This window comes from Aplysia californica, unplaced genomic scaffold, assembly GCF_000002075.1.
Source record: "Aplysia californica isolate F4 #8 unplaced genomic scaffold, AplCal3.0 scaffold00022, whole genome shotgun sequence".
Classification (NCBI taxonomy): Eukaryota; Metazoa; Mollusca; class Gastropoda; order Aplysiida; family Aplysiidae; genus Aplysia; species Aplysia californica.
In genome coordinates, this window is record NW_004797292.1 from 1,030,427 (window position 1) to 1,040,829 (window position 10,403).

Sequence of the window (10,403 nt, forward strand, 5' to 3'; positions counted from 1 at the left end):
TGTCCGATGCGTAATTGAGTAAAAATAACATCGTCTCTTCTGGAGAGGCCCGAAGGTTTTCAGTCTGCAGGAGTGTGATCGTCGTTGATCCCAACAGAAGGGACAGATGTTTTGTTTCAGTTTTACCAAGTTTTAGTAAGTGTTTTACGACACTTGCAACACAATAAGGTCACATAAGCGCCGAAGACTAGAGGTGTTGCAAGAGAGTAACAAACACACACAAGAAGGAGGAGAGATAGAGATAAGGACGATAGATGTTTGATAGGAAAGAAGAAGCAAACAACACCAGAGCACCCGCCAACCTCCCATGGACAGATGTTGCTTTGTTTTTGGATTGGAGTGAGAGAGAGAGAGAGAGAGAGAGAGAGATTTTTTTGTTGCAAGCACTTTCAATTTAAACCAAGCCTAAAACACAAACGAGACACTTCAACGAAGAAACAATTCTCCAAAAACATTTCTCATTTCCCTTTTAAAAAAATATTTATTAAATTTCTCCTGAACAGTGTAGATTGTCTGTGCCAACAAGCGATACAAATGTTCTGACAACACATTGAATTTCATGGGTGATCCGATCACTTTTTTAAAAAAGTTTTTGAAACCATGTATGTCCCTTCCACTTCTGATACCGGTACGGTACATGCACCATTGTTGCTTCTTATAGTTATAAATTCCAAGCATCAGCACCAGCACTGTATTTATTACGGGAACAGGTTCGGGGGCTAAGTTGGTATCCTTCGCCAGTTACTAGAAACGTTGCGCACTGCCGATCATATCATAGACATCACCAGCTGTGAAATAGAGAGAGAGAAAATAAAGAATCAAGTTTAGTAAAAAAAAAAAACAACAAAAAAAACTTGTTTTTTATGGGTGGAGCACCAATGGAGAAAGGTCACCTTAACTTAAGTCATATGGGCCAGGTAGTGCTTCGGCTTTTATAATTGTTATTTCCCTTTATTTTCTTTTGTTTTGTTTTGTAAAAGGATACCACCGTCAATTTTTCTGTGTTACCAACACCACTTGGCTGACACTAAAGAACCTGACGGAAACGATGCATTCCTCGCAAGTTATGCCTGCAGAATGAGAAAACTTCCTGCACAAACAAAATCCTTTTTAATTAAAGTAAAGAGTACAATTTCATGTCGAAATTGGAAATGTTCTGCCGAAACATTGGTAGAAGAGAATTTACAGTTTCCTAGCTTGGCGGAGACACTGACAGAAGGGCGCATGTCTGATGAGGAACTAGAAATAATAACAACTACCTCAGAGATTTGCATGCGAATATGAAGACAAGATTTACTGATATTTTTTTAACTGGAAATTCCAGACTGGGCACTGGACCCATTCAGCACTGAAACAGATGGTAACTTGCCAGTAGCAGTTGAAGAAGAGTTGCAACAATAAAAGTGAAGTTCTTCCAGTCAAGTATGGTACAGTATGAGGATAGAAAAAAGAAAAAAACCCACAAAAACAACCCAACTATCAGTTTGTATTAATATTAACACTATTGTTTAGTTTAATACAGTAAAAGAATTAATATCAACCAAGTAAAAAAAGACATTTGATGAATTGTTATTGTCCCGGAAAATGTTAACACACACATAAACTGTTAACAAAAGAAAACAGACACTGAATGACCAATTGGCAAAGAACATACTTGGCGTCGACTCACAAAGACAGTCTATCTCCCCTTGTATCATTCTGTTTTCTGCGACAGTGTCAGCCAACAACAGCAACATCTTTTTTGTCGTCAAGGCAACCAATCGCAGAGGCTGCTGGTCTGCTTTCCAATGGTCTATAGAAAATCCAGACTTCTGTTGGGACTAAAAACTTTTATTACATTACTTTTCCTTCCGTTATGTTGTGTAGGCATATTTGTTTTGTTTCGTAGACTACTAGATAGTCCTGTTCTTACATTTTCACGATTTTTATCCCCATGACGGAAGTCCTGTAGAGTTCAGTTTAATTGAAATCTGCCTCTTCACTTGGGACAAAATAGTTCTGAGTCAACGAGAAATCAACGCCCTATTTCAGTACCGACTACTCGCTCAACACAACAAAAATAAACAGCGAAGCATCAACAAGTTGGATATATTATATCTCAAGTTGATATAAAACAAAGATGAAAGAGTAAAACCTCTGCACCATATCTTTTTCAACACGATTTAAAAAGAAAAAAAAATTGAAAAGAAAATCATATACCTTACCCACTGTAAATAGTATTAGTACTTTCCTCTCTTCAATTTGTTGAAAAAGAAAGTGGCAGCACACCGGAGACCTGAGATTGATTCCCAGGGGAGAAAAATTGTTATAAAAAGTATCTTTGTCTTTTTTATAGGACATTGTAATATATCTATTCCAGCCTGAGTTGGCCCCGATAAGTAGGGTTGAAGCCCGCTTCCTAAATGGTCTAAATGGAGTAGATGGGGGCGTAAAAACACCTACACTGGGAGGGGAGGAAAAACAAATCCAAAAAACAAAAACAAAACAAAACAAAAAATAAGACTGAAATATGAGCACTTATCAGAACCGTGACACCACACCATGGACGAACAACTTTTTTTTCTTCCCCTGCTGAAGAATTCAAACAGAATTTCAGCAGTTAGCAATGCGGAGTTGAAGGAACATCAGTGTCTCTCCCCAGTGCACCAAAGTGGAGCTTCCCCCGACAACGGTAGGCACTGGGTGATAATTGTTATACTGACGACCTGTACCACAACTTTCGCATGGCCTGCAATCGCAGTGGAACTTGAACTTTATAGAGTCCCCAGAAATGTCCACACAGTCATGAATGAATTTTTTTCAAACAACGAAAATAATAATATTAAAAAAAATTTTCATTCAATAAAATAAAAGCAAAGCAACAAAGATAATAAATTTTTAAACATTTTCAATTATTAAAAAAATAAATAAAAAAATAAAAACCAAAATACAACAACAACAGAGCGGACATGTATTTCCGATTATTAAATTCCCACTCCTCTTGCCAGCTTCTCTTACCCGGTACATAAGCAAAGATGGAACCAATCATCCCAACACATGCTTCACACCGGCAGATTCTTTGTATACTGGCCGAGATTCTTCTTTACTGACCCAATCATGTCAGCACTGGAATCCGTTTCACTGATATATCACATTTAAAAAATGAATTAAAAATTTTTTAAATTGTAGGCGTTTAAAACGCCCCCGTCAACACAATTTAGAGTGGTAGACTTTTTTACCCTGCCTGTCAGGGCCAACCCAGGCTGATAGGGATACATTAGTCCCAGCAGGAAGACCGAGGTACTGGAAAAAAAAATCTCCCATTTGGGAATTGAACTCAGGTTAACTCCATGTGATGGCACAAGGCCTAACCACAACAAGAGATGTTCCCTATACAACACTTTGTGTACTTTTAAAAAACGTAAATACAAAACATACTCTGGCCAGCCCAACCAATAAATATTACCGGGATTTACAAAAAAAACTTCCAGATACTTGTGAGGAAAACTTCAATGATAATATATATTATAGTTATAGTTATTACAATTGAAAATCTAAATTTCAGAGGCAAAAATCTGTAGAATCAATTTGTTGAGCCAGTTTGGTGTTTGATCTATTATTTTAATAAACCGTTTGAGAGAAAGAAAAAAAAAAAACCAGCAAAAAAAACCCCCAAACATTTAAAAACCCTTGAGAATACGCAAACAGAAAACAATCGCGCCACGTGCTGTGCCTTCACTTCAAAGATAAAAAAGACAAGAAACACGTCCTGATTGAAAAACTCTCACAATTTCCACTTGGAACCACTGTTTACTGGGGACAGTAGTTTCAAAACTACGATGGCTGCAGACGCAACACCCTCGGATTTTAAAAAACTTTTTGTGACTGACACTGACCCTGTATGCCTGGTTTTCTCAAAATGTTGGAAGCACTAGACTCTTTCTCAGTTAAGTAAAAAGTAGACTTGTTGATCATTCTGTGCAGAACATAGAGGAAGAAGTCTGTCAAAAGTATACATATAATTTATTCTCTCTTACAATTCTGTTTCAAGAAACAGCTGAATATATCACCAACCTCCCACGATATTGGAACCGAAGAATCATAGCTTTGTTAAAAACTCATAGTTCATAGCCTTCCACTAATAATCGGTGGAAATTAACTAATTCGCCCTTATGTGAGAGGTGTAACTCTCATGAAATTGAAGATGAATTTCACTTTATTTTCTATTGTTCACACTTTCACCCCCACACTATCCACATTAACAAATGGAGTCCAGCCCTCCAACACTCACCCAGCACCACACTCCCAGACAAATTCGTGTGCCATCTCCAAAGAAACTTCGCCATGGATCCTGCCATTCCTGTACTGTGTTCACAAAAATGAATCTGTCCTGGCTTTGCAGGCAAAGGTCAAAGACCACACATCAAACCTTAAGAGTGGGAAGAAAGGGCTGCCAGGACTGAAAAAGAAATTCACAACAAGAGTTATTAATCAGCGAGACAAGCGGAGCATCGGTGACTTGAAGCAGCTGGTGGCAGAGCTGCGAAAGCAGCTGCAGCGAGCTGAGGCTGCCAGCTCAAAGCTACGTCTAACGAAATTCAAATTACAGAAGGAGCGCAGCAAGCTTGCAAGTCTCCAAAAGTCTGTCGAAGCGCTGAAACTTCAAGTAGTAGGCCCTGCCTGGCAGCTCTGGGTGGGAAGAAGCACGGCACCACTTGGAAGTTTTCCTTCTGCTGTACTACATGACTTGCGGCAAGAGAGAATAGCAGTCCAATTGTGGGGTCTCGGCATAATCACGAAAACAATCACTGGACACTGGATGAGGAGTTCTACACTTCCAATAGATTCAACCTCGAGATGGCAAGAACTTCATTTTTATTCCTTTCAATACATACTTCAGCTCAAATACAAAGAGTGGCTTCGTTTTCATTATTTTTTTTGGTGAAAAATCTTATTTTTTCCCAGCCTCTTTTCAGGTGCTGTCTTTTTTACAATGAATTTTTAAATAAATACGTTATCAAAACAATGAAAAATAAAAGCAATTTGCGAAGTTCATTTTCCCATTTCTTCAAATACTAGCTGGAACTGTACAACATAGTAGTTTTATTGACTTTCTTTTGTAGGTTCTCAGAATCAAACAGTGTACTGAGACTCTGAAAGAATGGATTAGCCTGCCAGAACAGCTACTGCAGCCTCAGCAAGATGTCTTCAGAAACATGCTAATTGTCCAAAACGATATCACCCTCTCTGCCTTGTGCAGTTTTACAACCTTGCAGCGTGACTTTCAGGTTTCCACCTTGACGGAACTACTCTCTTCCGTTCAGAAGGTTGTCTTGCGGCAACTGGAATGCTACCTTGACGGAGACCGGGGAGAAAGGAGACCCCGAAAATGAGGAAACAGGACAGTCGGCTCCTTCCCACAACATGGCGTCTGAACGGGCCCTGGCCTAGCTTGATGGTCTCTAACAGTGCAGTGCCCTAACGCTACCACTGGCTTTCTCAGCGGAAAAGTGGAAGTCCTGACTTAACAACACCTTGCAGTGGCCGGGCGGGAAGAGTTCGGAGGAAAGGAAGAGACTTGTTTCTTTCGCTCTGAAGGAGGGGTATCGCGCTCGGAGTACGGCTATCCTTGAAAGGGCCAGGGTCAGACGAGAGATTTCGGAGCGTAGTGAGGCCTCGGCTAAAGGCAGGGACAGGACCAAACGGAAGGCTGTGTCCCGGAAGATTGGAAAGGCACTGGATGGAAAGGAACCCATCCACAGCCTCGCAGTGTCTAATGAATTGAGAGACTTCGTCACCACATTTCATCTGTCCAGGGAGTCCAGTCTTCTCAACGGCACTCTGTTTCTCCACACGTGGGAGGAGGAAGACGGCACCGATCTGGCCTACTACAGGAGGGTGGTTGAGGTCAAGAAGAAGACTTCAAAGTACTTCTTTGTTGTGTCGTACAGGAAGTTTTCAGAGGACGAGAGCAATAAAGAAGATTCTGACATTCCCCATAAAGACATCTTCGCTGACATGGTCCTTGGGGACCTGACCCTGTGTTAGGATTCCCCTCACCACAGTGGCTGCTGATCCATTTTTTTGGCTTGTTCTACAAATATATTGGTATTTGCAACAATCACAGCCAGGTCAATATCCGTCATGCCAATGATCTGTACACAGGGATGCTAAATGATTTTTGAAAAGAAAAAAAAAAGGAAAATGAGCGGAGCATCACACCTCACCTAAAAAGAACCTTGTAAAATCTTTAAATGAGCAAACAAAAACATTTTTCTTACCATTCCCCTTTGTATGTATGTAGTACAGGGTTTTACGGCGCTCGCAACTGCTAAGGTCATATATATGAGCGCGCGAAACACAGGTTGTCCATTCCCCTTTCCTTTGCAAGTGTAGGAAAAAAACGGAAAAAGACTAAAAAAAACCCGGAGATTTGGCATCCCTGCGTACAAGTGGGCTTGAGAGAACTTGAGTGTCAAGAAGGAGTACTCAGCACGAACTTTCTTCTCGATCTCCAACATCAACTTTACAGAGACAGTCCGGAGACCAGCATAAAAACTGTCATGGGCACAGGAAAACTCCATCTTCTACGTTGTGTGTTCTTTACTGACACTTTGACGTCTTTTATTCTGAAGTGTCAGCCACAGTCTTCTAAGTTTGTATTGTTGATTATTTGTTATCTGGGTTCACAGGTCCAACAACTGGCAGACTATGTGTTGAGGAGCCGGCGGCTGGCATGTTTATGCACTGCATGCAGACGTAACTTGTCAAGCTTCTGCATCGACACAGAGTATGTGGGACCTTGGACTGAGCACCAGTTGACTAGGTGGGCATAAATAATGGTTTCAGACTTACAGTAAAATTAATGAACTGCTTGTATTTTGTATTTTAGAACTATGACTTGTTGACGCATAAGCTGGGTTTTTTTTCTTCCTCAGGCATCACTCTTGGGTGAAAGAAAGCTGGCAGCCTCACAGCGAATAAGATAAAGAAGCTGTGTACATGATATATTACACCAGGGCCATCCGCTCTAACACAACGGCCGAGGATGTGACAACAGCCATTCTTGCCTCACTCCATCAGTCACCCCACGGATGAGCATCCCTAACATTAGTATTGCCCTCCTGGCAAGGACTCCTGGTGTTTCTATAAGAGGGACCTTGCAAACGGGGTCTACCCTGGCAGGCACATCGACAGGATCCACACCTTCCTGGACTACGAGAGAATTCATCATCTCATCATACCTGTATGTATATGACATGATCGCCTGGCCGACCTTCAGCTCTTGGCGTGCGCCGATGCCAGTTGCAGGCCACGTAGAACAGCAGCGAAAGCTTACACAAATGTTTCGCCTCTCCACAGATGTGTTAAGCAGTCCAATTTCAGAGTGGAGATCCTGTTGTGGATAGCATTGTGACTACCAGTACCACGCTTACCGAGTACAGGGTGAAAGTAGTTAAAGTGCTCATTAGTGGAATCCTGGATCACGTGTAGGAAACACAACTTACTAAGTACACAGGTGGACGTCTCTTGGCTCCAACAGCTGATGAGTTGCTTCGAGCACAGGCCGCCCCTGTCCATGGCATGGAAGCTGAGAGAGCTTTAGCACTTTTAGATGGAACCTGGAGATGTGTACCAAATACTACTCCAGGTTTCTTAAGAGGCAAGGCCCAGTGCAGACTTAGCAACACTCTCTTGAGGCTTAACACTTAGCCACAGAAGGAACAGATAATCCAATTTTCCGTCACCGAAGCGTACAAAGCGAGACGGGTGACAAGGATTGAAGACAAAGAGGTGGGTCAAGAGATGGGAGTCAGGAGGAAAGAAGTAGTCAGAGAGTCTTAAAGTGTTCTTAGACGGCCGCGGTGTGCCGACCCCACTCTAGACTAGCTAGTAAGGTGCGGTGATATTTAGCGATGTGCGGTGATATTTAGTGACATATGCCGTAATTATACCTTGCCATAGGCACTTGGATATCGGCCCGCGCAGCCCAAAATTTTCGTTCGCCAGAGGCAGTCGCGTTTTGCGTGAGAAAACGATCATGGGGGTGGGGGGTGGGGGGGCTATTTGTTTTGTTTCGTTTGTTGTGTACTTTTCAATTTATGGATCACTTCCGCCTATCAACTTTTATAGAAAAAAAAGGTGTGTATTATGGCGTTTTCCACTTCACAATCGGTTGCGTGCGTTCGAAGTTACAAGGAGTTTTAAAAAACGGTAAGCTCAAGCCTTTATATTTAAAGAGTATAAAATATATCCTTTTTTTTTTTTTTTTACGTACTTCTCAAGATGTTTTCTTCAACCTTTCATCCCTTTTTTTGAAAATTTCAACGATGTATGTTGAGGCATTTGCTTGTGAGCCCTAAATTAAATAGGTCATTCTCTATGAATGGGCATGACCTATTATCGATCGCGCTGAAGCCAAATGATGGGGGGGGTTTTTAAACCTGAAAATGAGCGGAGCATCACATCTCACCTAAACCAAACCTTGCAAAGTTTTAAAATGAGCAAACAAAAACTTATTCTCTCTTACCTCTCCCCTTTCCTTTGAAATTCCAACGGATGATAAAAACCGGATATTTGGCATCCCTGTATAAATTATGACAATGGCAATGGCTGCAATTTTCCCCAAGTGTTTCCAACTTGAATTCAAGGGAGCTACACAATGCAACATCTACTATCGAGGGCACCATCGCATGGCTACGGCAACATGGCCTTTTAGCCACAACAAAAGCATGCAATGTCTGTGGACATGCCACCAACCAGATTCGGGATGGCAAGAGAAGTGATGGATACAGGTGGAGGTGCCAGAATAGAACCTGCAGAAAGGATGTATCTATCAGGGATGGGAGCTTTTTCGGCACAGATTCAAAACTGGAACTTAAGCAAGTTCTGGACTTGCTCTACTATGCCTTCGAGACCGCATCAGTCCAGAACTTGGCCAGGGATGGTCTCAGAAGCGATTGAAAATTGGAGAAATTACGTCCGCGACATTTTTGCAGAATATTTCATCCGACACTCTTTGACCATTGGTGGCCCTGGCCACGAGGTTGAGATTGATGAATCAGCCTTTGTAAAGAGAAAAGGCAATGTCGGAAGGAGTGAACACGAAATGGGTTTTCGGCGGAATTGACGCAGATACAAAGCAGGGATTTCTTTTGTAGCAATTCCACAACGTGATGCTGCAACTCTGCTACCAATCCTTCAACGGTACGTTCTGCCCGGAACGAGTCGTATCTGACCTATGGGCAGCAGCATACAACACTGTAAACACTCTCGGATACCAACATTTGACCGTTAATCACAGCCTAAACTTTGTGGACCCTCACACCCACCCCCCGCAATTACCAACCATGGGGAAATCCTTGTGGAGTCGGGCAAAACAAAGAAATAAGCGAGAGTGTGGTACTTTCCGAACCCAGCTGGATTCTTATAGATCTAGTTAATTCATGTGGAGGCAGCAATTCAATAATGACGTGTTTGAAAACCTGCTGGCTCACATCAGGGATGTGTACCTACTGTAAACCAATTTTTACTAGCATTATTTTGTATGTACATATATGTACGTGTATGAGTGTTGTGTATTACGTGTTTATATGTGTATGTGTGCATCAAATACCTCCTACAGGGAGATGAGAAGCTGTTCTGTGTCGGATGCCACACAGATTTTACCATTAGACACATCTTAACCGAATTGGAGAGATCCGAAGGAAATATAAAAGCAAGAAATTGCAATACATTTTTTCCGTCATTGGTCCAAGCAGAATTTTGAATTTTATGAAAGCCATTGGCCTTTATGGCAAATTATAAAGTGAAATTGTACTATTTAACATTTTTATGTTTACTAGAAACATTGTTTTAGATTGAAAATATATATATATATTTACACTGATTTTTTAACATTTTAAGATTTAACTACTGACCCGAGCCAGCCGTACAGTAAACTATTGAGAACAAAACTAACTTGTGTTTCGCGCGCTCATATGACTTTATCAGTTGCGAGCGCCGTAAAACCCTATACTAAACTAACTGTATGTGTGCAAGTGTGTGTGTATATAGTAGGAATATTTGTATTAAATATATGTGTCTGAGTGCGTATGTGAAAACAAGTTTTTCTTACATTATTTTGTATACATGAGTGAGTATGTCCAAGTGCCTGTGTAGTTAAAAGTTAAATGTGACTTTCATCGAGCACCCAACGCCATTGTCAGGTTCCTTGACGGAAAAGTGAAGTGGCAAGCTAACAAGACAGCAGAGTGGTTGAACAGTAAGCTCCCTGCTGAAACACAGAACACCAACGTCAAGCGCCAAGAATTTGTTCTAAAGGACTTGCAGCAACCTACACAGGGAACCACATTCGTGAGACATCTGCATACTTTTTTCGGGCAATTCAGCCAGTTTTCGAATCTGAAAGGGTCCCTACTAAA

The 10,403-nt window shown here is 41.4% G+C and overlaps 1 long non-coding RNA gene across 1 annotated transcript; it reads right to left on the reverse strand.

Moving 5' to 3' along the window:
- Window positions 1-454: 454 nt before the first annotated feature.
- On the reverse strand, window positions 455-2,863 carry LOC106013106. The gene is made up of 2 exons (XR_001185242.2): window positions 1,655-2,863; window positions 455-788 (listed from the first exon to the last, which is right to left on the reverse strand). It is a non-coding gene; the product is annotated as an uncharacterized LOC106013106 (long non-coding RNA).
- Window positions 2,864-10,403: the final 7,540 nt, after the last annotated feature.